This window comes from Hibiscus syriacus, unplaced genomic scaffold, assembly GCF_006381635.1.
Source record: "Hibiscus syriacus cultivar Baekdansim isolate YM2019G1 unplaced genomic scaffold, ASM638163v2 tig00110864_pilon, whole genome shotgun sequence".
Classification (NCBI taxonomy): Eukaryota; Viridiplantae; Streptophyta; class Magnoliopsida; order Malvales; family Malvaceae; genus Hibiscus; species Hibiscus syriacus.
Window position 1 is genome coordinate 1049934 of NW_024062893.1, and position 25547 is coordinate 1075480.

The following is a 25547-nucleotide window of genomic DNA, read 5'->3' on the forward strand; positions in this document are numbered from 1 at the left end:
ATAATTGCTTCGTTCATCAAGCAGTTACATATTGATCATGTTGTTGAACAAATATCTACTCAGCAAGTATGGTTTCAAATACCCAATCTTCTTAACATATGTCACATGACAGTGTATTCTTTGTTAAGCTACATCACATTTGCATGAATAAGGATGGTCCCTAGGCAAACCATTCGATCCAAGGTTCAATTCCTCAAGATCTCGGCTTTGAATTTGGTCTTTTGTATGACAATAATGATTGAACATATTTCTTTGAGATTTCTGGCAGTTAGTTTCAACCGTGTTGTTGACACCACGAAGCTGTTTTTCAAATCAGTGTTTGTTTACTTGATGATATTAAATGAAGAGGCTCAGCTTATGTTATTCTTATTCCCGTTGTTACCAGGGTTATCATTACCAGCCAGGGTGAACTGAGTTTTCATTTATTCTATTTATCCTGTGTGTTTCATCCCCAGCAGTGAGAATTCCATAAACCTCATTTTGTACATGGATCCTATAGCTGAAGTGTTTCTACTTTCTATAATGCTCATTTCGAAAGAAAACGTGATCGATATCACACTTGCCCTTTCTCAAGATGATATCAAGATCAGTTGGCATCTCTTATTCAACTCAGCACTAGCATATATCATGAATTTGATCAACTTTTTGGTCATACCAACATCTCACTTGTATCCCCATTGAGTTTTGTTCGCAAGTGGTCTTGTGACATCATACAAAAGCTTTGAACACTATGCAAAGAGCTTCATTTGATTGAGAAATTTGAGCATAAACCACAGGAAATGACGAATGTATTGTTAAATGTTTACGAAACATCTGTGCAGAAATCACAAGAAATGATGAACGTGTTGTCAAAGGTTTTACAACAAGAAACTAGTGGAGCCAACTAAAGTTGAATGACAAGTTGCCTTGTTCGAGATCCAATTAGATGTGGAGACATGAAAGGAATCAGGATACATCATCCTTATAATGTGTTGCAAGAGTCAAATTAGAACATACATTATTCTCCTAATTAATCCCTGCTGAGTATGACATATCTACATTTACACTTTTCAAAGATGATAGACTATTTCTTCAAAGATGATAGCATATCTCTTTAAAGATGATATATTCTCTTTTCAAAGATGAAAGCTTTATTGGGTTTCTACACAAGTCCATACAAAGAAAGTCTGTTTTATCCAGACAAAATGGGGCATAAAGATCATAATTCTGATTACGGCAAGAGTTCCGTAAATGAAACATTTCTTCTTAGATTTTAATACAAGCAAAGAAGATACAAAGATACAAAATTGCTCAGATGGTTCTTCAACTTTATGGCATAGGTTGCTATACTGATATCCAAATATAACCCTGTCAATAAATGATGAAGTAAAAGAAGACCAAGTTCACCACTTTGAAGTCAAATGAAGATTGCACCAACATTCATGCATTCATAAGAACATCATTTACACAATAGACAATGCATTACATCGATACATCTGAGTGCATTCAAACATGAAATTTTACAGATCTTCGTATGAACAAGAAGATTCATGGTGAAAAATACCTTACAAGAAGAAGGTAGAATTCAAAACCTTAAATGCAGGATTCACGCAAACATCTGAAGAATAGATGGACGCAATTCACAAGAATGAGCATTATCTTTATTTTGGGGCATGTTACCCAATCAACAAATTATTTCAATGAGAAAACACTTTCCAAAGTTTTTCATTTAATCTTTCCTGAAAATAAAATTGTTAAATAGTAAGAAAACAATCTCTATAGTTTCTTACTTAGTAAACTATTTCCCACATCTGTAAGCCCTTCAGTGCTTGATGTTTTCAAAACCTTCGGGCTATCTGTAAGCCCTTCAGTGCATGATGCTTTCAAAACCTTCGGGTCATCCGTAAGCCCTTCAGTGCAGGATGTTTTCAAAAAGCCTTCGGGAGATTTTTGATATTTTCAAAACCTTCGGGTCATCTGTAAGCCCTTCAGTGCATGATGCTTTCAAAACCTTCGGGTTATCCGTAAGCCCTGCAGTGCAGGATGTTTTCAAAAAGCCTTCGGGAGCTTTTTGATATTTTCAAAACCTTCGGGTCATCTGTAAGCCCTTCAGTGCATGATGCTTTCAAAACCTTCGGGTCATCCGTAAGCCATGCAGTGCACGATGTTTTCAAAAAGCCTTCGGGAGCTTTTTGATATTTTCAAAACCTTCGGGTCATCTGTAAGCCCTTCAGTGCATGATGCTTTCAAAACCTTTGGATCATCCGTAAGCCCTGCAGTGCATGATGTTTTCAAAAAGCCTTCGGGAGCTTTTTGATATTTTCAAAGCCTTCGGGTCATCTGTAAGCCCTTCAGTGCATGATGCTTTCAAAACCTTCGGGTCATCCGTAAGCCCTGCAGTGCAGGATGTTTTCAAAAAGCCTTCGGGAGCTTTTTGATATTTTCAAAGCCTTCGGGTCATCTGTAAGCCCTTCAGTGCATGATGCTTTCAAAACCTTTGGGTCATCTGTAAGTCCTTCAGTGCATGATGTTTTCAAAAACCTTCGGGTCATCTGTAAGCCCTTCAGTGCATGATGTTTTCAACATTTCCATCCTGCTCAAAAGAAGCCAAATGAAAAAATTATTGTCTTTTTCATCTTTGCTCGATTCTTATTAACATAAGGATGAGCAAAGAGGGGCAGCTGTAGACATCAATTTTTTCATTTTAAATTTAAATTTAATATTATTATTAAAATTAAAATTATAATTATTATTATTAATATTATTATTATATTATTTATTAAATATTACAAAACCCAAAACTGAAGCCCGGATACAAATCCCGGAATCCAAATCACGGCCTATTTACAAACCAAAACCCTGATAGCCTAATTGTAACCCTAAACCTAATTAGGGTTTCTATCCCAACACCCAGCCACCGCAGATCCTCAATCGTTGGATCTAATCTGATCCAATGGACCTTATGCAGTCCAGCAAAGAAACCCTAGGGTGTCATAACCCTAGGGCCACGTCCCAGCCGCCGCTGCTTCCAGAAGACTCCAGCCGCCTCTCCAACTTCCAGATGCCACTGCCAGGTGCTCCACTCCGATGATGCCACCACGCTGCCGCCTCGCTAAATACTCCAGAAGCAACCCCACGTTGAAGCCCTATGGTGAGTCACCACCATAGCTTGGTGACTCACCGCCAAGAGCTCTATTATCCGGTCCAAGGCGAGCTCGGTGGTGGCTATAAAAGCCACCACACCTGCAAAACAAAAAGGGACACGGACAACAAGCAACAGAGACCAGAAACCAAAAGGAGAGGGAGATACGAGAGCAACAAAAAGGAAAAGAGCAACCAAACAACAAACAACCATTCGAAAAAGAAAAGGAAAAAGAGCTGCGTACCTTCGGAGAACCCAAACGCCGCCGGAAAACCTTATATAAATCGAGGTAAATCCTTCGGTTATAGCTTAGATCTATCGATTTTGAGAGGGTTTTAGGCTTAAAAGAGGTTAGATCTAGGTTTTGGTGGAAAAGAGAGAAATTTTGCGGTGGCCGGCCGAGACTGAGTTCTCTCCGGCGGGAGAAATGTAAAGAGAAGCCAAAGAGAACTCTGGTTCTCTCATTTTAGAGAGAGAAGAGGGAAAGAAGAGAATGAGGAGAATGACCCGATGGGCCAGTTTTTGGGCTTCAAAACCCCTCCCCGAATGACGTTGATTTGGGGGAGGGGTATGTCCGTAATTTCACCACTGGACAAACCCTTTCCGCGGCCCTTCAGGTTTTGTAAACAATTAATTTTAGTCACTGAAATTGACTTTTATGCCTTTTAATTTGTTATTTAAATTTTGTGTTTATAATTTAGTCACTACAATAAACTTCCATATATTTTAATTCAGTCTTCGAATTTTATTTTATTATGTTTTAGTCCATACCAGTGTATAAATATATATTAGGGTAAGTACCCATTTTAGTCCTTCATAATTTAATTAATATTTATTTTAATCACCTATTAATTAAAGGTCAAAACTATTAATACATATTTTTAATAATTCTAATTAGGTCTGCGAATTTTAATATTTTACATTTAATAACTGATGTTTTTATATAATTTTATTTTAGTCCCTAAATTAATAAATTGATAAAATAGCATATCTAATCCCTGTAGTTTTAACTAATTAATTATAAATTAGGTATTTAATTTTATTTGATTATAATTTAGTCCCTAAGATTAATATTTTCATTTATTTTACAAGCTTTATTACTTTTTACATTTTAATACTATGTTTTAATTTTATTAATCATATTTTACTTTCATATATTTATGATTATATATATATTTATCATTAGTATTAGTATTACTATTTATTATTTATGTCAATATATATATATAAATAATATTTATCTAACTCTTATAAATATATTTATCAATATTAAGAAAGGACAGTATTAAAGCAACTGAATGTCCATTTTCTGATATTTTTAAATAAAAAAATAATAAATATTTGTAATATATAAATCTATTTTTATATTTTTATTAATATTAAAAAATGAGCTGTCTTAAAGCACATAGAAGCCATTTTCTGATATTTCTAAATAAATAAATATCTTTTTTAATAAAATATATATATTAATATATTATCTTAAAATTATATTAATAAACTTAACAGAATTATGAATTAAATATATTTTTGAACTTTTAAATTTCCAATAATAGAGACAATTTATAATTAATAAGTACCGATTTTGGGCGTTGTAGGGGGTGCTAATCCTTCCCTAAACGTAACCGACCACGAATCCCTTTTTATTTCTAAAAAGAACGAATTTTTTGGTTAAACGCAGATCAATTTATCTTTTAACTGATGTTTTCTTAAAAACTCTTTTAAAAGATAATTTTTAGGTATTCGACCTACCTGACCCAAAAGGCTGATGGCGACTCCCAGAACATTTTTTTTTTCAAAATCATTTTTTATCCACTTTATTTTTCCCGCCAAATAAATATTTCGTGCCCGGGCAAAAACCGATTACGACATAGTCTATTTTTTACACTGTTAATCTTTTGGTTAAATGTTTGATTTCACTTATTAATTTGCGATGTGTTTATTTTATTCCTTGCATTTAGTTTTAATTTTTCATACTTTGATCTGCCATGTTTGATGTTTGTTTATTTAGGCCATAATACTAAATTATAATGCGTATGCTTGCTAGGTGTAAATATAGTTACATTAGTGCATGGATCATGTTCGTATCTATTAAACTTCCCATTTTTATTCTATTCATGTTTTCCATATATATATATATATATATAAATGTATGTGCATTGTGATTTATTTACTTTACTTTTCCAATTAAATTCCTATTTTACAAATTATATATGATGTATTTTGGACTTATTTTTTTATGTATATAAGTGTTATTTTAATTGTATTTATGTGTGTATTTTTGTGTGGAGCCCACCTTTGTGCCTTAGATACATACATTTGCTTTTCATCCATGATTTATACTCATATTAATTGATCTTGTGTCAGCACTTTATGTATCTCTCGCATTCGGTTAAATATTTTATAACTAATTTGAACATTTTCAAGAACAACGACTCGTAGAATGATCGTGGAAAGCATTGCTTGATCGAAGTAGTGCGATCCGATGCGACATTCGAAGGAAATGTGTACTTGAAATAAATTGATTTTATTTTGCTAATTAATTCATTTTTTATTTTATTTTATGTTAAACAATGCAAAGTATGTTTTGTTAAATAGCAATTTATTTTATTGCAAAATGTCGATGTACAAATTATATTCGATTTGCATTTTTTAAATCAATGAGGAGGGAATATTATTTTACAGATAAGAAATAGACGAGACAACTTTCCTATGGAGGATTGTTAATCTTGAGATTTCTTTTCCAGTTAAATAATTTTCCCTGATAATAATAAATTCGAAGCAAATTAATTAACTTTAATAAATGGATCATACTTTAATTATCGATGCAAATTCACAATTTTCACCATTTACAACAAAGTGTAAGCAACACAGTACCAATTTTGGACGCTGTGGGGGTGCTTACCCTTTCCCACTCGTAACCGACTCCCGAACCCTTAAAAATGAATTTTTGATAAACGCAGACCAAATTTTGTCTTAAAAACGATTTTTTTCTTAAAATTGTTTAAAAAGATGTTTTTAGGTATTCGACCTACCTAATCCAAAGGTCGATGCCGACTCTGATCCAATTTAATCCAAATCAATTTATAAATCCCCAATTTTTCAAATAAAAATCATAATTGTTTTATAAAATAATATTGAATTATTTAAAAAAATGATTATGACACTTGTCATTAAAAATTAATAGAATTGTTGACATGATACTTTTTGTTTTATTTTTCAATCATGATGTGATATTATCTTTTGAATCATAAACTAAACATTATGTATGCTTTTAAAAAAAAGATAAAGTTTTATTACCGAAATAAAATAAAACTAATAGTTTAGTTACTAAATTTATAGTTTTACCCTACAAATTACAGAGCAATAAGCTGTAAAATCTTCGTACTTTCAACATAAAATATTGCGACGAAACCATAACTTCACAACAAAAGTAAGTTAGTTCTACTATGATTGTCAAAAAATTATTAAAGTGATCCAACTTCAATTGAGTGTCAATTTTTAAAGGCAAGCAATTAAGCAATAGTTGTTTGATCTTATATTTAATTTTAGTATATTTAACACAATATTATTTGCGGATGTATTTTGAGATTTGAAAGAGTAACATATTTATTATAATTATGTAATAATTATATATTTGACACTTTTTAAAATCGTATTTTTTATTATTTAATTTAATTTCTAATTTTTTATTTGTTATTTGATAAAAATACTAGAACTAATATGCATATTTAATGTTATAATTTATATATTTTTAAAATAAATAAATAATAAAAATTATATATAAAACTTAAACTCGATCTCTGTTTGTTTAGCTGTAATTGGTTTTCCAAAAAATGAATTACTGGAATTTGAATTACTGGAATTTGAATTACTGGAAAATGAATTACTGGAATTTGAATTCTGGAAAATGAATTACATTTCTGTAAAATGAATTACATTTCTGGAAAATGAATTACATTTCTGGAAAACATCTAGAAAACGTTTTATGATGTTTGGAAGATGTTATTTAAACATTTTTTTGGTATATTTTAGTGAAATAAAATTTTATAAATTATATTAATTATTTATTAAAGTAATAGTACTATATTATATTTTAAAATATTATTAGTATATTTTAATATCTTTACTAAAATATTATTGAAATATAAATAATATTATTCATTATTAAATATAAAAAAATTTATTATATATTATTAAAATAAAAATATAATATCTTATATTATTATATAATTGATTATTTTATATATATTAAAAATATAATATTATATTATTATAAATATTAATAAATATTTTAATATTTTAATAATTAATATTTTGATGAAATGATATTAAAATATTTTATTAATATTAAATTCATAAAATAAAATTATTTTGAGTATTTTTGCTTTGAAGTGAAAAGTTCGGAAAATGACTTACGGAAAATGAATCCGTAAGTTATTTTACAGAAAACACAAAGGAAATTCTGTTACTAGGAAAATGAATTACATTCCGGAAAACGAATTACGTGAAACAAACACGGGAAAACGTTTTCCGGAAAACGAATTACGTGAAACAAACACGGGAAAACATTTTCCGTAAAACGAATTACGTGAAACAAACACTGAAATTCGGGGAAAACCAATTTCGTAATTCGAATTACGGGAAACAAACAGACCCTAAATTCGGACTCCGTCCATGATTACATGCATCGGATGATATTTAATTTTTTTAAATAGTATCTGAATTACTTATAAGCTCGAAATCTTTAAATTTAATGTTATTTGCTATCTAAGTAAACTATGACCCACTGTCTACTTCATGTTATCGTAACAGTAAAAATTGAGTTAAGATACAATCATCATGATTTTAAATATTACGAGTACTATTAAGGGAAAAATAATTTTAATTTAAAGAATCCTAATTCAGTTTTTTACTTATTTAATATGATATTCTATAAAAAAAATCAGTCTATTAAAAGTTTTTGAACTATATCAATAAATTTATTTTAATTTCTCTATTAATATAAAAAGAGATTTTGGTTTATATATTTTGGTCTAAAACGTTCAACTATATTTAATCAGTATATATTTTTTATTTAATTATTTTTAAGCCCATATTACTTTTAAATTAAATTAAACCATATTTAAAAAAATCTAGTTTAATTACACTTTAGGCCCTTTTAGTTTTTCATTATTATTTTTATTTATAAATAATCTATTTTTTAAACTTGAGTCTAATATATAATCAAACTTTTAATGTCAATACTAATTATTTATATATTATTTACATCTATTTATTAATAATTAATATTCATATATTTATATTTTTATAAGTTAAAAAATAAACTATAATTAATATAAATTTCAAACAGGAAAATATTAAAACAACAAAGTCAATTAATAAATATTTGATCTCTTTACATTTGATCCTAGCTCTTTCATACACTTATAAATTAATAAATTAATGGTAAAGAAATCCAGTATTCAAACAAAAGTTACAATAATTTACTATTAGTTTATGTGTTAAATCTTAGAAAAGATTTTAAACAATTTTAAAAATGAATTTAATATAAATTTAAAGAATAATTTCAGCGAATAAGTATAATATAATTTTTAGATAACTTGAGTTTGAATGGTTTAATCTACAAAAGTATGTGAATTTATCTGAACATAAAATTAGGTACAAATATTTTATAATTTAATTAATTGATATAATTATTATTAAAATATCTAAAAAATATAAATTCAAATACATATTGTTATTCAATTTTAATATTTTTAAAGGATTCTGCCTGTTTAATGGCAAAATATCAAACTGTAAAATTTAGTAAAAAGAAAAAAAAAAGATTAAGTACTAATTCTATTTTATTGAAAATTATAATAATAATAAGGGTAAAGTACACAAATGATCCTCTAACTATAGGATATTACTTTGTTAAGTCATTTAATTATTAAAAGTTATAAAATAGTCCTTCAATTATATAATATTATTTTGTTTAGTCATTATGGTATTAAAAGTTATAAAACAATCACTCGATTATACATATTTTACAAACTCATCCTTTTCACTAAAAAAATTTACAGTCGCCTAAGGTGGAGTTATGAAATAGTCACTCGATTATACATATGATAAAATTTAATCTCAGAATCGTTTGAACTGTATAGTTGTATAAAATTTTAAGATCAAATTTATTATATCCCAGTTAGAAGATTAACATCCAACACAAAGAGTCGTCAATTTTTTAATAAAAAGGATATATGTGGAATATATGAATAATTAGTTAATCATTTTATAACTTTTAAAAATTGAGAGACTCAATAAAATAACAATCTATAATTAAAAGATTATTTTATAATTAGTAATAAATATAACACTCAACAAAATAGTACATTATAATTAAGGATCATTCGTGTACTTGCAGTGGAGATAGAAGCGTCCATCAGTTCAGCAACGACAGCCCATCTTTGGATTCTCTCTCTCTGACAAAGAGAAAAGAAACCAAAACAAAATCCGTAGCAAAACTTAAATTATTAGCAATAAAATATAGAAAGTTTGAGAAAGGAAAGTGAAAATCCGAAAGGGTCTTCTTTTTAAGAGCGATCTGAGCGGTTAGACGCTACAAATGGGGACTCTTCACACATGGAGAAAAGCGTATGGCGCTCTTAAGGATTCCACCAAAGTCGGTCTCGCTCATGTCAATAGCGATTACGCTGTAATGTTTCACAGATCTCTTCTCTTTCCCCTATATTTAGCATGTGGAATTTTATTGGATTTGATTTTGTTTTTTTTGTGAAATGTTTATAATTAGGATTTGGATGTGGCTATAGTTAAAGCTACTAACCATGTCGAGTGTCCTCCTAAAGAAAGGCATCTTAGAAGTGAGTTCTTTTGGATTTTTTGAATTGCTATTTTACGGATCCAATATAATTTTCTGGGGTTTTCAATTTCTGGGATCGGATATGTATGTATTTTGTTTTTCTTTGTAGAAATCTTGTTAGCCACATCAGCGGTTCGGCCTCGAGCAGATGTTGCTTATTGCATTCATGCGCTTTCCCGCCGATTGGCCAAGACTCATAATTGGACGGTATTATTTCCTTGATATTTTTTGTTTTTGTAATTATGATAAGGAAATATTAGGACTTCTTGCCTTTAAAATTGATATGAAATCAATGTTCATCTGGATGATGGTGTTTCTGCTTTGAAATGAAGTGGGGGTCTACAATTGCTATTTTAATGTGCATTCAACACTAATGTTTCCAGAGTTAAGTTATTTGTTTTTTTTATTGCTTTGTCAACTGGCATGTTTATGTATTAGAATTTTTTACCATCAATTATACCTGGTACCACTGTGCATCATAGCATATGTTTTGCTGTAATACTTACGGAAGAGTGCAACATTCAAAATGTATACTATGATGAGAGTTCATTTCAGTATCTTCCATTCGTACCTTTTCCCTTCGGCTGATCTTCATTATTCTAATTATGCATGCATTTTGGGTGGTTGTTTGGACTAGTTTCTAGTTGCATATGTGTTTCTAGACACTCTGAAATGATATTGACTACAAATACTGTTTTAGGTTTTTATGTAATATTTTCGATTTTAGCTTTGACATGATCAGTGAATCTTTGGTTTTTGGTGAATGATTAATTAATCTTCTTGGGCATGAGATTTACCCTGAAAGATGGTTTATTCATGATTTGGATTCTTTAAGTCTTTGAATGCATCATAATTATCATTAATGACTTAACAAATTACTTTGTACTGATGTTTTATGATATGTCAACATCTAGCTATTGTTTTGATATAGGTAAATGAACATGTATTGTAATTTTTCCTCTTCCTTTATTTTATAGGTTGCATTGAAAACTCTTATAGTTATCCATAGGGCTCTGAGGGAGGGTGATCCTACTTTCAGAGAAGAACTTCTAAACTTCTCTCAAAGAGCACACATTCTTCAACTTTCTAATTTCAAGGATGATTCTAGCCCTATCGGTGAGCCTTTAATCTCTCTCTACTCTTTTGCCTATTGGTCCATGCATTTGTCTCCGTCTTCTGTACATGTCTTCTTGTCATGAGCAAAAACTTCTGATTTTTTTGCGTATTCATCCTTGCCCCCCCTTTTTGTATATGCTCTATAGCATGGGATTGCTCTGCTTGGGTGCGTACATATGCATTATTTTTGGAAGAAAGACTTGAATGCTTTAGGATTCTGAAGTATGACATTGAAGCTGAGCGTCTCCCAAGGCCTTCCCAGGGGGAGGACAAGGTATCATTCTTTTGGGAATATTTGTTCCGTAGCATTACATAGGTATTTGATTGTACCATTTTGGGTTCTTGGTCTGCTGCAATTTTGGTTCTTCTAAATTGGCAGGGTTACAGCAGAACAAGGGAATTGGGCAGTGAAGAATTGTTGGAGCAGTTGCCTGTTCTGCAGCAATTGCTTTATCGTCTCATTGGTTGCCGGGTATTATTATATTTTAATCTTGTCTAATATGAGTTTTGTTTCATCAACTGTTCAGATTTTGTTATTTTTATTTATCTGGAAAGTTAATGGGCTTCTTTGCTATCCTTGCAGCCAGAAGGTGCTGCTGTGGTAAACTACGTTATACAGTATGCCTTGGCTCTGGTACGTTCAATTTCTTAGTCTCTCTTTGTTTTCTGTTCGTGTCATTTTATTTAGTCCTGAAATCTTATTTTGAATCATCACTAGTGGCATCTTGATGTTTTCCTGGCATCTTGATGTTTTCCTGGCTTTCATGCAGTATGTCTTCTTTTTGATAGAAAATTAGGCCTCATTAAAAACCCCCTTCATACCCTCCATGTTACAACAGTAACATGAAGGACATTGGAAGGAGGAAAAGAGTGTCTATGAATTTTATTAATCAGAACAATAATACACAACCAGTACCAAACAACCTACTGTTACATCATAACACTAATTACATAACACTGAAACCAAAACACCCTTCAGTAATACAAACATTTCACAACACCTTAACAACCCAAACACAGAGCCTATTAATCAATCTATACCATCTTTAGCTAACTTATCAGCTTCCCAATTCGCAGCTCTCAGGATATGCCTTATAATAATATCATGTCCTTCCACACGAGTAGCTACATCTTTCACCAAGGACTGAAACATAGGGGTACATATATTCGGGTTTTTAATCCACTTCAATGTAGTACTAGAATCCGATTCTAGAATAATCCTTTAACTTGGGACAGATCCTGATTCTTCAATAAGAAGCAACCCTCTTTTGATCGCCAATATCTCTGCAAGTATAGGAGGACCACCCCCAACCTTCTCTAAAAATGAACCGAGCATCATACCTCTACTATCCTAAATCAGTCCACCTATTCCTCCTTTATCCCATCCCTTTACCATCACACCATCAACATTAAGTTTTATGAACTCATCCAGAGGAGGTACCCACCAAGATGAAGGAGAACAACCCTTTTTCTGTCTTCCCAAAAAATCTGCTGGTTTTATATAACCCACTAAGGAGTCAAAAGGAGTATGCACATCCTTAAATCTAGCACCAAACCAAGAAGCAATTCTAAATTGAACAAGAAAAAACAACGCAATATCCACCTTCCCTTTCTTAAAAATTATCTCATTCCTACACTTCCAAACCGACCACAGTCCACAACACTGCCCTTGGAATGAATTTCCAAATAATGGAGCTCGGAACAAGATCATCCCACAAAATTATGAAAGGAATCAAATTCTTTGGAACCACAAATGAAACAGTCTAATAATTCAAAAATCTAGACCACAAACCCCATACCACCTCACAATGCAAAAAAGATGTGAAACCGACTCCACAAACTTACCACACATCGGACATAAGGAATCATCAATCCCATCCACTTCTCGCTTCAACAGTTCCTCCTTAACCGCCACTCTTTAATGTGCAACTTGCCAAACAAAAGTTTCCACACGGGGTGGTGCTACCCCCTACCCATACATGCCTTTCCCAAATACCATCATTCCCCTCATTACCAACCCGATCAAAAAAATTCTTAATGCATGATTTAGCTGAAAAACAACCATCCATTCCCTAACCATATCCAGCAGTCTTCTTCTAATGATGTCGTTTTTCCTTAACCTTCGCCACTCCAAATAGTCGAGAGTGAGCATGTCTTTGCAGCTACGACTTCCATTCAGAACACCCTTCTATGACTCAACGACTTCTTTGACATTGAGTTTTGGGGTATGCTCTAATTTCCATCATCTTCCTGTTTAGGTTCTAAAAAAGGTTTCCGAGTTCTCATTGCTGGTGCCCCTTTGGGCTTGCCAGACCCTTAGTCTTAAATCTATTACAGGCTCATGTGGATTAAGTTAAACTCGAGAGAATACATTCCCTTATGCCCGCACGGAGAATAAATTCTCACGAAGACATAAAGTATATGAATCCGGAAGGCTACTTTCTAAGCTCGTACGAAGAATAAATTTTCACGAAGGGCTTCCCTTTCACCCCCACTTAAACAGTGTTCAGAGCTCGAGTATAGAGCCTTAGATGGAAAAACAAGTTTGATAAGCTGAAACCACTGAAAGAAACCGTCAGTACAACTATTTATTTGAAAAGATAATCAAAATTAAGTAATAAGGATCGAAAAAGTTACCTTAAAATTTAAACTTACAATTTTTATTAAAAAGACAACTGGAAATTAACATCAGCCTGACTTACAACAGGAGTTTATTCCCAAGCAGAGTCGCCAAGTTGTCGCGATCGTCTTTCAGATAGACTCAGAATTGGGCTCCGACTTAAGAAAATGGTTAGAGTCGCCACCGATAATTTATTTTAAACAAAAGAATGAGTTGATCGAATATCATGATTTCTTACCTGATCTGCGTCTTACCAAAGATATGTAAGATTCGGGAGTCGATAACAGTTAAGAAAGGATTAGCACCCTTAAACTGTCCTTTCGGTACTAATTAATTTTCAATTGTCTTAATTAAGAAAAATGTAATTTAAATTGAAAGATAAAAGTTCGATCTGAATTGCTCACTTTTAATAGATTTAAAAGCGTGCCCTTAAAAAAAGTCAAAAAAAATATTAGCTAAAGTAAAATGCAGAATCAATAAGACAATAACTATAAAAATGTCACGAAATAAAAAGAAAATAAATGCAAAATATATAAAAAAAGTAAAAACCAAATAAGTTAACTAAATTAAGAAAACAAATTAAATAAAATAAAAGAAATAAAAAGAAGAAAAATAAATAAATAAAAGGAAAAAAATAAAACTCGAGCCACATGCAAGCGGGAACCGAATCAATATAGGTAAAAAATACCTCTGTTATTTGCGTATTTACTTTCGAAGAGTATAACTTTGCTCCGATTTGCCTTATTTTTTTTGTATTTTCTCTTTGTATTTCTCTCGGGTATTCATATGTAATCTCTAGTGATCTTTGTATTTCTCTTTATATTTTTTAGAGACTCCTATTTGAACTAATATTGTTTGTTTGTTGGTTGTTCCCTGATGCCTTGAAAATCTGTCGTTGGAGGCGTGAGGAGTGGGGAGTCTGCGGCGGGTGCGGCGCTGGTGAGAAATGGCTAGAATGAAAGATAGGGTTAGGGTTTTGAAACCCTAACCAGTTCGGGTCGCTCCAGTGAACCGGGTCCCGGGTTGCTTAAGTGGACCGGGTTGCTGCTTGGGTCCACTATTGTAGTAGACTTTTGAGTTTGTAAACACTGGGCCTCTGGATTTGTTTGTATCAGTTTACCAGTTTTGTAATGGGCCTGATTCTGTAAACAAATGAAAATAAGTTAGTAATAATATAATATATGTTACATAATTATAATATAGTATGTATATATTATGTAATATAATACAGCTACACTATATACTATAAATAATAACACATAAATTAACACGTAAATGCCATATAATACGATCGGACGAAAATATGTGTCGACAAGTTAGAAGAAAGAGGAATGCTATGAATGCTCTAAAAGTCGAGGGAAAGATTATCCAAGACCTGACTGTTATCAAGGCCATTGTCAGGGATCATTTTTTAAAATCTTTAATGTTCGGTCTATCTTGGAAGTAGAAGATATAAGGTTGAATTTTTCTATAATTTCCTTGGAGCAAAGTCTATTTTTAGAAAAGGAATTTTCAGAAGAAAAATTTTGGGATACATTAAAGTTGTGTTATAGTGATAAAGCTTCGGGGCCAGATGGATTAAATTTGGGTTTTTTCAAAAGGTTATGGCATGTCCTTAAGGATGAAATTCTGAAATTTTTCCACAACTTCTATTTGGGGAAAGATTGGGAACATGGTATTAACCACACTTTCATTACTCTCATTCCAAAGGGCTCTAACATTGGTGATTTAGATGACTATAGACCTATAAGCTTAGTAGGAGGGGTATATAAGATCCTATCTAAGTGTCTTTCGAGGAGGTTAAGAAGTTGTATTAGAGACATCATCAGTCCGACACAATTTGCTTCAATCCCTGGTCGTCAAATATTGAACTGTTCTCGTATTGCTAATGAGGGAATTAATTTTTGGAGGAAAAACGGGCTCAAGGGTTGCTTTTTCAAGGTTGACTTCAAGAAGGCATATGATACAGTTGATTGACCTATTTTGTTCAAGGTAATGGAGAATATGGGCTTTGGATCCAGATGGAGTGGTTGGATAAGGAGATGTGTAACTACAACCTCTGTTTTAGTATTGTTCAATGGAGTTCCTTCTGAGGAATTCCCAATGGCAAAGGGTTTTCGCCAGGGTTGTTCTCTGTCTCCATTGTTGTAAAGTCAATTTCTGAGGGGTTATTTTCTAGAATAGTTATAGGAAGAGAGGAGGGGTCTTTTAATTTAACTCACTTGCAATTTGCTGATGATCTTATCATCTTTTGTGGAGCTTCGAAGATGCAAATTTTGAATGTGAAGAGGGTTCTTAGAGTGTTTGAAGTTATGTCTGGTCTTCAACTGAATCTAAAGAAAAGTAAATTGTTTGGAATTAACTCGACTCAAGAGGAAGTTCAGGAGTGGGCAAAGTCTATTGGTTGTTCCGTTGGGTGCTTTCCTTCAGATTACGTAAGACTTCTACTCGGTGCTAATAGGAATTCATCAGGTCTATAGGATCCGGTGGTTCAAAATTTCTACAAGAAACTTGCTGGTTGGAAGGCTTCTACTCTTTCATTAGCAGGGAGATTGGTATTGGTTAAGTCGGTCCTATGCTCACTTCCTACTTATTTTTTGTCGATGTTTAAGATTCCAGCCTCGGTTTTCAAAATCCTCAATTCAATCATATCTAAGTTCTTATTGGGAGAGAGCAATGGTAAAAACAAGATACATTGGGTTAATTGGTCCAATGTGTGTAAACCAAAGAATGAAGGAGGCCTGGGTGTACTGAATCTTAACAGTATGAACAAAGCTCTATTAGGGAAATGGTCATGGAGGTTTACTAATGACAGAAACTCTGTTTGGAGGAAAATTATTTGCAGTAAATACAATATTGATTCATCCTTATTATTGTTTGACAGAAAGGTTCCAGTTCAAGCTTCTTGGATTTAGAGATCAATGGTGAATAACCATTTCAAAGATGACCCTTTCGGTTATAAGTTTCGAAGCTTGTGTAGTTTCAAGTTGGTGATGGAAAGTTCATTCGGTTCTGGCAAGATATTTCGGCTATGTATTATCCGCTTTTGGTCATTTTCCTAGATTGTTTTCTATTTCATCAAACAAGATTGGCAAATTATGTGAGTTTGGTGAATATCGATCTATGGGCTGGATTTGGGATGTTCAATTGAGAAGAAATTTAAATGATTGGGAATTTGAACAATGGTCTAATTTGATGGATATCATTTCAAATTTCTCACTTTATAAAGAATCCAATGATGGTTTGATATGGAAAGGCAATGGGGACGGTGTGTATTCTGTTAGCTCTTGTGATAAGTTGTGTTCTTCAGGTTTAAAGGAGGTTCATTTCCGAAAAAATATAATTTGGAGGGGTCTGCTACCTCCAAGAGTGGAATCATGTGTGGCAAGGTGTTCTTCAGAAGCTAGCAGTTAAGACTGAACTGGTTAAAAGAGGAGTTCAGGGTATTGAAGATGTTTTAGAATTTTCCATCCCATTTTCCTCACTAACGCATGGCTCTCACCTTCCACTTTTGATTCCTGTAAAAATAAAATTAAAGGCTTCTTCTCATCAACAAACCTCCTTACAACTCGAGCTTTAACCCTCCTACCCAAACCCCTAACTTTCCAAGACATTATCGACCGCTCAACCATCATCATCGTACCATAACCTTATTAACCTTTTCCGATTATCTTCCTCCATACAAATCTCTCTCCTTAACCAAAGGAACCGCTTTGTCCATGAATGTTTTCTCACCTCCTCTAAACTTACACCCTACTAACATTCCAACATTTCAATGCCTCTGCCACTCCCTCTGCCTCATTCAAAGTAAAATAATCTGAACCTTTTTCAATACAGCTCTTAACTCCCCACCTCCTAGACCTTGAATAAACATTATTATAAAAACCCCTCTGCTTTACTAACCGACACACTTTTACCAGAATGTAGACTGTTCAACATTCTTCACTTATGCAGTATGTCTTCTTAGATTCCAAATTTTGCTTTCGAGCTCCCCTCTTGTTTATTTATGATTTTCATTCTACTTGATCTATTATATGTCTTCATCATGTCGTATGATGAATAAGAATGAACAATCTCAAAATAAATATCTTCTGCTCAGACCCTAGAAAAGGAATACATGTTGTATGGCTTAGAGCACTTGTAATCCACTAGTTCTCTTCTCTCTATCTTTTTACTGGTCTCCAGTCACTGAACTAATCTACCTTGGAAGTCTTTGACCGAATGGCACATGAAGAGTTGTGAATTGATTGAACTGTTGTGTGTTGTTATTAATAAGAGCCACATGTATGATTCTTATCTAGTCCCCAGTTCTTGTTTTGAGTTTTTGATTAGTGGAATCTGAGTTCTACTGTTAAAATCAAAGTTTAAACGTATCAGAGGCTTTTCTTTTCCATTTGCACAATGTACAAAGTTTACTAAATTATTTATCCATTGAAATAACAACTAACCAACTGGAGGAGGAATCCACTGAACAATCAGTCCTCTGACACGTTTACAGTTTGCAGATGATCTAATCTTATTTTGCAGAGATTCTCCAACACAGATCTTAAATATTAGGAGAGTTTTGAGGGTTTTCAGCTTAATGTCAGGGCTGCATTTAAATCTGTCTAAGAGCACTTTGTATGGGGTTAATATGGAAGATGACATGCTAAAAGATTGGGCAAAGGAAGCGGGCTGTGGAGTGGGGTATTTTCCTATGACATATCTTGGTTTACCGCTTGGCTCAAAGAAGAATTCAGAGGTTATGTGGGAACCGGTAATCCAGAATTTTAATAAAAGATTAGCATGATGGAAAGCTAATTCTTTATCGATGGCTGGAAGACTTGTGTTGGTTAAATCAATGTTGTCCTCCTTGCCGATGTTTTACCTCTCTATTTTCAAAATTCCATACAAGGTAACTCAGAAGTTAAATTCTCTGATGGCTAAGTTTCTTTGGGGAGAAGATCAAGCTAAGAAACGAATTCACTGGGTGAATTGGAAATCGGTTTGTCAACCATTTGAAGAGGGTGGGTTGGGAATCTTAGATCTGAGTTTGATGAATAGAGTCTTGCTTGGGAAATGGGTTTGGAAATTCGCAAATGAAAAAAACAGTCAGTGGAAAAAGATGATCTGCTGTAAAAATAACGTTAGTAACTTGTATCTTTCAATATCAAAGGTTGTTTCTCCACTAGATTCATGGATATGGAGTGGTATTCTGAACAATTATGTGAAAAGGGATCAGATTGGAGACTTTTTGAGAGCTAATACAAAGTTCCAAGTAGGGAATGGTCGGTCGATAGAATTCTGGAATGATGTTTGGGTTAATAATTTGACCTTAAAAACTCAATTCCCTAGAATATTTGCTCTATCGACTAATAAATGGAGGAAATTAGCTGAGTTTGGTGGTTTTGAAAATAATGTATGGGTTTGGAATATTCAGTTAAGAAGAAATTTATGCGATTGGGAATTGGATCAGTGGATTGCCTTAATGTCCTTGATTGATAATATAGTTTTGTCCGATTCAGTGGATGACTTTCTTGCTTGGTCGGGAAAGGGGGATAAACTGCTCTCGGTCAAGTCTTGTAGATTGACGTTATCCTGCGGTTCTGAAGGAAGGTTTGAGTGGAATAAGTGGGTATGGTCTGGATTGGCTCCTCCTAGAGTTGAAACATTTATTTGGCAGATTTGTCATCGTAAATTGGCAGTTAGAGGGGAGTTGAAGAAGAGAGGGATTCCTTTGGAAGATGTGCTTTGTCCTTTATGCCATATTCATGAAGAAACAATAGAACACCTGTTCTTCTCTTGTTTTGTTGCAAGAGAGATTTATAATAAATTTCTAAGGTTATGTGATATTTCTACTGCTTTGCCTCAAGACCCCATTTCCCTTCTTTGTTCTTGGTCGTATCTAAGGAAAAATTCTCCTATTTGGAGTTTTATCCCGGGTGTTGTTTTCTGGTCAATTTGGAAGGTTAGGAATCTGGTGGTGTTTGAGATCGGGAAATTTGATTGTTCTGCTCTATTCTTCATCGCCAGGTTTAGGTTGGCTAAATGGTATTTAGCTAAATACCCTACTGTTCGTATTCAGACAGATTTACTAGTAGGAGATCCTTCGCTGGCAGATAAGTTTCATAATTCTCCTTTCGCAAAGAAGGTTAATTGTTGGATTCCACCTCCACCGGATGTGTTTAAATTCAATGTTGATGGGGCAGTAAGAGGAGATGAGTTGCAGGGTGGAATTGAAGGTATTTTAAAAGATTCAAACTGTTATACTTTAGCCACTTTCTCGACTGCTGTAGGGCCTGGTCCTCCTACTTTGGAAGAATTGAAAGCTATTAAGGAAGGAATTGATGTTTTCTATTCCTCTGTATGGGCTAAGAAGGGAAGACTTATTATTGAGACTGATTGTAAAAATGCAGTGGAATGGATTTCAAAGCCGCACTCTGCCCCTACATTTTTCAGTGCTTTGGTGGAGGAAATTGGGGGCTTCAATTTCTGATAAGGATATCTTTCTTAGATTGATTCCTAGGAGTTGTAACATGGAGGCCGACAAGTTAGCTAAGGAGGGGATTGGCTGATTGTTACAGGCTTATTGTTTAAATGTTTTGTGTTCTTCTTTGGCCTTTGTATAGGCTTAAAGTTTGTAAGTGTTACTAGGGTGGTAACAGGTCAAACAAATAGAGGTTGTTGCCTTAGCTAAGTTGGATTAGGCTAAGTTAGTTTGTTGTATTTGGTTGTTTACGGGTGTTTTTTGGTTTTCTGATTTTGATGGGGTGGTTTTATCTGGATGTATCTTATGTTATTTCATGTTGAATGAAATCCTAAGGCACTCTTTTCCTTCTTTCACTGATTAAGGAGCTTACTTACAAGCTCCATTAATCAAGAAGGGGTTTTTTAACGAGGCCTTCAATTCTTATAAAAAAAAAATCAGTCCTCTGAACTTCGCAGCCTGTCTCAAAACCATTTTAGAGATAAATTGCACCAATCCATAACATTTCTCATCGAACTTTGAGTCCCTTGATTTTATGAACCCGAACTGTTTACCTCTTATTTTAATTGACTAAACTTCTTGAAAATTTCACTGTTTTAATTTGGCTGAATTTCTTAGAAGATCATGGCCAAAATCAACAAATTCTTTATAATTTAATTCTAGCGAGTACATGGGTCACATTTGAATTCCTAAAACGGGTTACGAGCAGGAACATGTCTGCTAAATTTTGCTACCCATAGAATCATGTTAAGCTGCCTCCTGAAATGGAGGGATAGGAGCGGAGATGTTTGATTTACAGACGATGGGTTCCAGTTTTGAGTTTAAAAGTTATGCTTCCTGCATGTAAATCAATGACTGATGTTAATAGAAGTCCTATCATTAAAAAATTGATTGTGTCATCTATGGATGTTCAAAATTTTAGATTTAGATTAAGATTTTTAGACCCTGTTATGCATCTGCACCTTTGTTTTTACTATAAAGATCGTAAGAGATTTTCCTGTGTTAAAAAAAATACTGGAAATCTATTTTTGTACTTCTCTTAGGAATTCCTTTACCTTATCATATGAATTATTAAGATTAGAAGTATCTGACAATGGAAATACTTTGCTTTTGAAACTACATTAACCTCACAATGCTGCACTTTTCAGGTATTAAAAGAGAGCTTCAAAATATATTGTGTTATTAATAATGGAATTATCAATCTTGTTGACAAGGTGATGTGTTTTTTATTGTTTAGAAAATAATTTCCTGGTTTCAGGTTGATACTTTTTTTAATTATTTTATCCCCCCTTTTCACAATAGCTTGATTTGTGATTTCATTGCAGTTTTTTGAGATGCCTAGACATGAAGCTGTCAAAGCACTTGATGTATACAAGCGAGCTGGTCAACAGGTGAAGATATAATTTCTTAATAGTTACATTTGTATCAAATATTTAGCCAAGTAGTTACTTTTCTGGTTATTGAATTACATTGTTATTTGGTTAGTAGTTGTGGTTGGTTTGGTAAAGATATAATTAATTCTATGATGCAGGCTAATAGTCTTTCTGATTTTTACGAAGTTTGCAAAGGATTGGAACTTGCTAGGAACTTCCAGTTTCCTGTTCTCCGGGAGGTATGGATTCTATGGAGGTGAATTTTTGTTTAAGTTCTCTTATGTGATTTTTTTTGTTCAATCCTTTGATGTTAACTAATCATTATCATTGTTCCAGCCTCCACAATCTTTTCTTGCTACCATGGAAGAGTATATTAGAGAGGCACCACGTGTGGTTTCTGTCCCAACGGAACCGTTGGTTAGTACTCTTTCAACTATATTCCTGATAAGTGATAACACACACAAATATGCATGCGTACATGCATGCTACATATAATAGAGATTTATTCACACTAGTGTAAAACTAGTTAACTTACACGCCCTGTCAATTTTTTTTATATGTTTTATATATTTTTTAATCTAATGGTTGTATTTCATGTCTAATTCGTGCAGGTTATGCATGCTATTTGTTCAACTGTTAAATATATATGACAAAAATTGTATTGTCTATCAATATGATAGGGATTTCGGGTTGTTTTTAAACTTTATTTGCATGATGTGTTAGATTATATTGTTAAATCTAACAATTAACTGGACATGAATTAAAATGAACTCTGGGAAATATGAGGAATGTTGCTAGAGATTGTTTTTCATTACGAAAATGTCGAAACCAAAGATGAAAATAATGTTATAGAAAGTGCTATCAAGACTAGAGGAAGCTAGAATCAAATATAAGCTGAGATGGTAAGACCAAACATGATTGATTGCTATTGCAAATGTAATGGCAAAAGTTTACTATATAACTTGGTTCTGGATATTAGGATCCTTAAGATGAATGACCTTTTAAGTTGTAATTTTTTCCTTTTTTCTCGCCTTTGTGTTTAATATAGAATTCTCAAATTGCCTTGGAATTTAGAATTATTTTGATCTGATATATGCTAAAGAACTAATGGTGTCAATTATTACAGCTTCAATTAACATACAGACCTGAGGAAGGTCCTTCTGAAGATAAAATATCATCCAATGATGAACCTGAACCATCTGCACCTGCTGATGATGTTCCTGTTTCCAGTGTCGAGACTGCTCCCCCTCTAGCACCTCAGACCAACTTGGACACTGACGATTTACTGGTATGTTTCTTTTCGAGTTTCATAGCCTTATCCTATTTGTCTATTTCTTTGTTTTGTTGACTGCATTTTGTTGGGTTCAGGGATTGAATGATTCTGCACCTAATGCCTCAGCAATTGAGGAAAGTAATGCTTTAGCACTAGCCATTGTTCCAACAGAATCTGGTAAACTATGTTTCTTAGTCCCTTGCCTTTGCCCCCCTTCCATTATTTGATGGCTAATATAATCTTTTTGGCGTTGCAATGCTAAGAAGGTGCACTTTTTATTATTTTTTTGCAGATCCTGCTTTCACATTTAATTCTAGTGCCGGGCAACCAAAAGAATTCGATCCTAATGGATGGGAACTTGCCCTCGTCACAACACCAAGCACTGATATTTCTGCACCAACTGAAAGGCAATTGGTATGCCCTTTCTGTGCTTTCACTTCTCATGCCCGAAACATATAATAATAAAAAGAACATTTTTTTAAACATACCTGTGTAAGACATTTCCAGATCCTTCTCTCACCTAATTTTGAGTAACACACGTCTGTGTGAAATATGACTTAGTATTGGAAAACACTTGAGATCATTAAATTAGTGTACTTGTATGAAATAAATATATGCTAATTCTAGACTTGTGTATTTCGGAACAACGGCTTCTTAGTTCTGGTTTTAGTTTGTAGTAAGTTTTTTTATCAAGTGTCATTCTTCTTGCATTCAGTTTAGATTTCATTCCTTGTGCCATTTTAATGATGTCATGCATGCAACTGAGACAGTTCAAAGTCTCTGAATGAGAATACACTGGGGACCCGAGTCAGTAGAATAATGCTAATTATCTGACCGATTTTTTTATTGATGATTTCCAGGCTGGTGGATTGGACTCGCTCACTCTCAACGGTCTATACGACTCAGCTGTATATACAGCTTCCCAGCAGCCTGTATGTGGGAGTGCAGCACCAAATCCGTTTGAGGTACAGGATCCATTTGCTGTGTCAAATAACGTTGCTCCCCCTACAGCAGTTCAAATGGAAGCAATGGCTCAACAGCAAAACAAATCCTTTTGGTTCTTACCAACCAACTACCTATCCGTTGCCACAACAGCAGCAGCAGCAGCAACATTTGATGATGGGCCCATCAAATCCTTTTGGTGATGCAGGTTTAGGGGCATTTCCAGTGAACCAAATGGTCCCTTATGGTGAACCACATGCAAACAATCCATTTGGTGGGAGCACAGGCCTCTTGTAGTGTTAAATATGAATAGTCAATCTGTGTGTTTTTGGTTGGTGCCATCGGTTTCGATGTTGTTCGAAGATGAGAAGCATGTGCAAAGGATGAATGGGTTTCATCATCAGTGTTCTGCATTTGTATGGGTTATTTAAGTCCAATGTTGAACGCACGAATTTTTTTTTTCAGCCAGTGAATATTAAAAGATGTAATAATATTAACTTGGTGGTACCACTTCATTAATGCCACAAAATTATGTTGAGCTATCACTTTTGCACTGAATCTCAAGTGCATAGACTTGGATCAACTCAGAAATGTCATTTTTCATTCATTTGCATCGAATAGCCTTTTAAATTTTATCTTTTAAATAACATGATGAGTTCTTTTATTTTTTAATATATATATATATATAAGATCTTTTATTTTATTTTTGAAAGAAAAAGGTAACATCCAAACATTAAACATATTTCATTGCTAATTTTTCATGAATATTCAACTTTTGACATTATTGCTTTCTTTTAATTAATGAATTAAAAATGGTTAAAAGTAGCGAAGTATTCTATGAATGACATTTGTTTCCTAACCGGACCTTGTTCGGTAGATTTTGTAGGCGTATAAGCTTTACAAAAAAGGGCATGGTCTTGGAGGTTGCCACAGAACCACCTGCTATCTGCATGATACCAAGTTGCGACCAAACGGAACAAGCAGAGCTATCTGCATGATCCCAAATTGCGACCAAACATGCACCGGATCGTTAATATGCTGTCAAGGAAACCTGAACATCTAGATGAGCCAACGAGACCTGGAATTCCAGGTACGTGATACATAAAGATCCCGCCTGCCTCCTGGATCGACATTGACTGCCGGAGATTCTCATTTATCTGAATCAACCTTTAATATCAATACTAATACTGCATCTGCTTCAAAATCGGCCAATGAAGCTCCTCAAACTCGGTTCCCATGGGGAGCACCAGATGAAGAGTTAATTTTGCGGGGAAGTTTTTATGCTATGGCTCAGCATTATTTTTTTTTTCTCCTAGCGGTCTAAGAAGAGTTTTCCACATACGTTCAATATGTTTATGGTCATGTTGCAGTATGCGTATAAATTAATTCTGTGTCTACCCAACTCTCAAAGATTAAACTTGAAGTCACGGTTCATCCAAACTGTCTATTCCATTCGTTCGTTGAGGCACTTGGCATGAAATTAGACAATTAGAATTGCCGTTGGTATCAATAATTATCTTACAAAAAGTTATGACCGATAATTAGTCCATCACACTAATTTATATGCCCAAAAACTTTCATTTCCTTTTCAAGGTTAGATTAATGCTTTAAAGTTCGATGTACATTCCAACTCACCCAATAGTATAACGTCCCATAGTTTTGCCTAGAAGTTTTAGGTAAAGTGCACAAACCAAGCAACCTAGTGGTTAAAGAGATTATTGTTATTTCTAGATGTATCGAATTCAAACAGGGTGCCTATAGGAATGTTTGAGCGTTCATT

General features: G+C 33.5%; 1 pseudogene; it reads left to right on the forward strand.

Annotated features, from left to right (window-relative positions):
• The first annotated feature begins 9569 nt into the window (after positions 1-9569).
• LOC120143853 lies at positions 9570-24303 on the forward strand (annotated as a pseudogene).
• Positions 24304-25547: the final 1244 nt, after the last annotated feature.